Raw genomic sequence first — 6,975 nt, 5'->3', positions numbered from 1 at the left:
AATGCCAGTGAAAAGGAGCAATCATCTGTTGGTAATATAGGATCATAAGCTTCCTTTACAGTGTCTCAAACGACTTAAGTGACATTGATTGATAGAGTATCTGTCAAATCTTATTTTATTAATTTGGTACTTCGCTTCCGCCTCTCTTCCCTTATGGACGCTGCTCGCTACCGTACGTGTGCCTTTAGACTGTGTTGATAGACCTATTTTCATCTCTAGTATATAAGTAATATTCATTGTGTACTATATGCTGAGACATTATACAGCGGTGAATATAAACGTGTGGAGTTTAATTTCAATCCAATCAAGAAATCCTGTTGGCAATAACTTCTTTCATCTACTGCACCGATCCAGGCTCTAACAGGTTTTGGTCCCAGACTGCCATCATTATGCCACAGGATGGGATTGAAGGTTCGCAAGAGCCCTCGCGGGCCTTGCCGCCAACTTCATCGCCGAATCAAGTTTCCTACTCGACCTCCGGTTACCACGTGGAGAAACTCGATGGCTACACCAATTTCACCGCATGGAAATTCAACATGAAGAATCTTCTTATCATCGAAAGCTTATGGAAATGCGTGACCGGTGAGGATGTGGATCCTGCGCGTGACGAGCGCGCTTTGGCCCGAATTTGTTTATCGGTAAAATCCACGTGTCACCAATATGTGTCAAAAGCGAAGACCAGCAAAGAAGCGTGGACGAGCCTTGCTCAAGTGTTTGAAAATTCTGGCCTGGCAAGAAAGGTTATGCTGCTCAGAAAACTTCACAGGATCGAGTTAGCAGCTTACAGTTCTATGTCAGAGTACATCGAGGCTACCATGATGCTAGTCCAGCAGTTGGCGGACATAAATAAGGTCATTGACGATGAGGAAGTTGCGGAAATTCTACTATCAGGATTACCGAAAGAGTACGAGGCGCTTGTATCCAATTTAGAGACAGTCTGCATGACCACGACTTTATCAAGCGAAGTAGTTCGCTCTCGACTTATTCAAGAAGAAAGCCGTAAGAACGGTAACTCTCATCAATATGGGGAAACCGCATTTATTTCAAAAACAAGAAATGTCAAAAAGTGTACATTCTGCGGCAAGCTAGGTCATACGAAAAACCGCTGTTTTCGCCTGAAGAAGAAGAGGAATGAAGAACGGGCAGCGTCTCCTGGCCAGGGCCTGCTTGCGTCGGCATTCCTAGCAACGAGTGGTGACTGGTTCGTTGACAGCGGCTGCAGTCAACATATGTGCAACACAAAATCGGCGTTTTCTAGTTTCGAAGTAAGTCGAAGTCATGTCATGATAGCAAATAACAGTAAATTAAATTGCATAGGCTCTGGTACAGTAAAATTAAAAGTAGGTAATTTTACTTTAACATTGACCAATGTTCTATTAGTGCCAGAACTTTCTGCCAATCTTTTATCTGTAAGTTGTCTTGTCTCAGAAGGATACAATGTAATTTTCTCAAAAAGCAGCTGTCTTATTTGTTTGAATAAGGGTGAGGAAACTTATGGCAAACCAGTTTGTACTGCACCTAGTATAGAGGTTTATACAGGTTAAAAACTTTTGATGAGTCATCGTGTGCAGAGGCGCATTCTTCGGCTATCTTGCCAACGCAAGATGCACAGAGTGCAAACTTAGCTGAGGTACCAGTCGATATTTGGCACAGGAGGCTAGGCCATTTAGGTATGTCCGGCATGTTAGCTCTTAAGAATGGTATGGCATGCGGTATTTTGTTTCAGGAATCTTCATCAGACTGCCTCAACAAATGTGTGCCGTGCTTGCAAGGAAAAATGGCTAGGAAGCCATTTCCTGCAGCAACTAGCCACCGCGCCAGCCAGCCTTTGGAGCTGATACACACCGATGTGTGCGGCCCCTTACCAGTGAAGACTTGGGGGGGTGCACGATATGTCCTAACTTTCACGGATGACTTCACAAGGAAAACCTTCGGATATCTCATGAAGAGAAAATCAGAGGTATTTATGCAGTTTACTAACTTTAAAAATTTAGTTGAAAAACAGCTGGGTTTGCACATAAAAATTTTAAGATCTGACAATGGGGGCGAGTATATTAACCATGAATTTTCACATTTTCTTAAGCAAAATGGCATTATTCATCAAACTACAGTAGCGCATTCTCCTCAACAAAATGGTGTTGCGGAACGCGGAAATTTGACCATTTTTCAAAAAACAAGGTGTATGTTGTTAAATTCAGGCTTAGATAAGCGTTTTTGGGGTGAGGCAGTAATGACTGCCATCTATCTAAAAAATAGGTCACCCACCTCTGCGCTATCTGGTCACACTCCTGAAGAGAAGTGGACTGGCTCTCTACCTGATCTTAGTCACTTGCATACTTTTGGGTGTATTGCATATTCTTTGTTGCCTAAAGATCAAAGGTCAAAACTTGATGCTAGAAGTAAAATGTTTATATTTGTTGGATATAGTGAAAATTCTAAAGGTTATAGGTTAGCGGATCCAAATAATCCCCAAAAGGTCATGATCTGTAGAAATGTAGTATTTATTGAAAATCAATTTTATTCCAAGACTGTGAAGCATAATTTTATTAATAATCATTTAATAATAATTTATATATTATGAATTTTTAAATAATGAGATTAATGAGTCAAACTCTGTAAATTCTAGTCAATTAAATAATTTCTCTAATAATGATTTTAATGATAATTTATCTAGTCAGTGTTATGATGAACTGAATTCTAGCCCAATTATTTGTGAGCCGAGTCCTAGTCATTTTACTATTGATAATAATAATAAATGCTCTACTAGTCAAATTAATTCGCCTATACTTTCAGATGAAGTCTACTGCACTGGGAGTGAGCATGAGGACGACTCCGTGTCATCGCCAGATGCTGAGGCGCCGCGTCAGCGTGTAACGCCACCGTCGTCGGAGGTGATATGTCAAGGGGAAGCCGTTGCTCCCGAGTCGCCGGTGTCTTTACAACGTCCCGTGCGTAGTACACGTAATAAGTTGCCAAAAAGGTATGACAATTTTGTATCTGATTTTTCTCTCCTTGCTCAAGAGGAAGTTTTACATGGAGACCCTTCATCATATGAAGATGCCATGTCTAGCCCTGACTGTCTTCAGTGGAAAGCAGCTATGCAACGCGAATATGATTCGCTTATTGCAAATCAGGTATGGAGATTAGTTGACCGACCTGAGGGTGAAAATATAGTCAAATGTAAATGGGTTTACAAGCGTAAATTTGATGCTTCTGGTAAGTTTGATAAATATAAAGCTCGACTGGTTGCCAGGGGTTTCACTCAAATTTATGGCATAGACTATACTGATACCTTTTCACCTGTCGTGAGACATTGTACCTTAAGAATACTTTTTGCTCTGGCAGTAGAGTTAGGTTTAAATATTAGTCATATAGATGTGGCAACTGCCTTTTTACATGGAGAGCTCCAAGAGACAATTTACATGGAGCAGCCTCCAGGGTTTGAAAGTAGTTATAATTCTAATAAAGTTTGTCTTTTGTTAAAAGGCCTGTATGGCCTCAAGCAGGCTAGTAGAATTTGGAACATGAAAGTTCATGATTTATTGTGTAAGAATGGATTCAAGCAAAGTGAGTGTGAACCATGTTTATACAAAGAAATCAGATAGAGCATTAACTATTTTGGCTCTATATGTTGATGATTTTTATTTGTTTAGTAATAATGATGATAAAGAACTACTATCTTTGCTTGAAACCAACTTTAATGTAAAGGATTTAGGATCTCTAAGAAGTTGTCTAGGCATAAATGTTACGATAGATAAAAGTAAACATTGTATAAAGCTTGATCAATCCGAGTACATTAAAAAGTTGCTAGTTAAATTTGGTATGCAAAACTGCAAACCAGTCTCTACGCCAATGCCTACTAATTGTAAGTTGCAAAAGGCTGAGTCATTGTGTCTGGATGATGATACTTATAGATAAGAGAGCTATTAGGGTGTCTTATGTATCTTTCAGTATGTACAAGGCCAGACATAGCTTATGCTGTAGCCAGCTGAGCCAGTTTAACCATGCTTTTGATATCACACATTGGCAAGCTGCAAAACGTGTCTTGAGATATTTGTCAGGGACGCTAAATTATAGTCTATGTTTTTATAGGTCTGGTAATTTAGATTTAACTGGATACTCAGACGCTGATTGGCAAATGACATTGTTGATAGAAAGTCTTATACAGGATTTGTGGTTAAACTTGTAATAATGTAATAAACTGGGAATCTAGAAAGCAACGCTGTGTCGCATTGTCCAGCACAGAATCTGAGTATCTCTCCATAGGAGATATTTGTAAAGATCTTTGTTTTATTAAAAACTTTCTGGCTGAGATTGTAAATGAAAAAGTTTGTATCACAGTATATAATGATAACCAGAGTGCTCATAAATTATTAGAGTCAAATGAGTTTTGTCATAAACGAACTAAACACATAGATTTACGTTATCATTATGTGAAAGATCTGATACAAAAACATTTCCTAGTTGTTAAATATATGCCTACTGGAGAGATGGTAGCAGATGTACTTACTAAGCCTCTTAGTGCTGTGAAGCACCGTCAATTTGTTACTCAGCTAAATTTAGAATAAATAGATATGTAGTCATGTTTATTCAATTTATGTAACTTTCAATTTTATCACATAGAGACTGATAATGTTGTTAATAGCACTCTATTAATATTAAGTTATGTTTGTTGCATTGTGTAGAGCATGTAGCATGTTAGAGACTCTATGTTATGTTTGTTTGCTTATTATCCTAAGGGGAAGTGTGGTAAATATAGGATCATAAGCTTCCTTTACAGTGTCTCAAACGACTTAAGTGACATTGATTGATAGAGTATCTGTCAAATCTTATTTATTAATTTGGTACTTCGCTTCCGCCTCTCTTCCCTTATGGACGCTGCTCGCTACCGTACGTGTGCCTTTAGACTTGTGTTGATAAACCTATTTCCATCTCTAGTATATAAGTTATATTCATTGTGTACTATATGCTGAGACATTATACAGCGGTGAATATAAACGTGTGGAGTTTAATTTCAATCAATCAAGAAATCCTGTTGGCAATAACTTCTATTCATCTGCTGCACCGATCCAGGCTCTAACATCATCATCATATTTCCCTCCTCCCCATTTTTTGGTTACAAGACTTACAAGTCATATCGACCAATTCAAACAGTGTTTGAGAAAACAAAGTTTAAGTTGTGAAATTGTCAAATTCACAACTCAAATTGTCTTTGAATCGGATGAATCTCTTTATTAAAAACAAACATGATAAAACATAATTAAACTATAGGTAGAAAATTCGGCCTAAATCTTTGAATTGAATCAATTGGCATATATATATATATGTACAATATCGGTATACATTTTGGATAAGACCACTTATCCCTTTCCGTTAGCCTGCGACTGGGCACTAAAACAAACGAATCACATCACTGTCTTGGGCCACCACGGTCTCTCTTGCCAAAGGAGCGCCGGCCGCTTGTCCCGTCATGCTTCCTTAAACGACGTCATCCGGAGGGCACTTGCCACCGTTAACGTGCCGGCTGTTTTAGAGCCGAATGTTTGGTGTTGAGACTCTGGGGTCGTGGGGACCTGGCGCGCGCGATATTGCCAAGGAGATATCCACGTGCCTAACCACTCACTGCTTTCGGTAACTAGAGCTACCAACTTTGACAACTACAAATTGCTTCTGTTAGCCAGAGCTACCAAAGACGACTTTTATACGTTTTGATTTTTAATCTGTGAGGGCACTTTTGAGCGGTTTAAACTATGTCCTAAACATACCCAATAAGATAGCAACACATAAAAAAATTGCAGCCAACATGATAGAAAAAATATTTTTTAAATAGCTGTTCGTCTCACTTGTGAAAAAGTGAAGTTGCGTGAAAGTGCACAGTGTTTAAAAATGCCGTAAGTATTCAAATTATATTTTACTATTAAAGTATACATTAACGATTCTTGTTTATATATCTATCAGATTATAGCTATATTTCAGTCCCAATTAATAATTATGAATTATAATCTCACTTCAAGTAGTTAAGACAAGATTTTTTCGGTGATTGCGATTGAAATGGCCAACATTTTGAAGAAAATAGAATATTTCTCGTAATATTCTAGTGATTAAAACAGTTTAAGTATTAAGTTTCAAAATAAACATAAAATCATTAAATCTATGACTTATTTCACAGGATTAGCGAATAAAACAAGTAACGGTCCATGTAAGTACGGGTACGGTGATGGTAGCCGTAGCTGCCAAAAGCAATTTAGCCAACTACTCGTTTTGACATAGTAAGGCATGGAGCACACCAGACGCGCTGCGATCGCGTTTGGTACATTTTGTGATTTGTTCCTACTAATGTGTTAACAATGGTGTCAGGACTAATCCCCGGTGTTTCGCTTTTTTAATATATGTATGTTTTATGTATTAAATATGTGGTCCTATCAAATCTCGAATGTTCAAAGAGTATAAGTATTTTGTAGAGATGAAAAAGAAAAAAAAAGTTAATTATTTAATGAAATAAACTAACAATACAACCAACCTTTTACATATTAAAGAATATTATATTCTTTTAAAAAAAAGTGGTGTTACATTATAATTCGAATACTGCTGGATTGATTTCATGGCTTTTTAATTATTACATTTTTTTTTTTAAGTTTTATAATAATACATTTTCACCTTTCTACCGGAATGGGAAACTGGGACGGGAACAATAATTAATTAAAATCGTAAGCAATATTTACTACGAATAATTTATAAAGCACAACAACGCTTGCTGATCAGCTAATTATTTCATAAAATAAAAATCTTAAGTAAATGAGCTCAATTATTTGAGGCTGCTTATGTTTACTCATCTATTTAACAAGTGTATTTCTTCATCGCATGTTTTTAACTAATTTACTACTGTTGGTCATTTAATTAGCTGTGTTTTTGGGCTAATTAGTTGATAACTTTTAATAATCTTAAATACACCATAATATGACCGTAAGTTTTGCA

Source organism: Choristoneura fumiferana, chromosome 19 (assembly GCF_025370935.1).
Source record: "Choristoneura fumiferana chromosome 19, NRCan_CFum_1, whole genome shotgun sequence".
Taxonomy (NCBI): Eukaryota; Metazoa; Arthropoda; class Insecta; order Lepidoptera; family Tortricidae; genus Choristoneura; species Choristoneura fumiferana.
The sequence above is the reverse complement of the archived record's forward strand: the minus strand, read 5'-3'. Positions refer to the sequence as shown.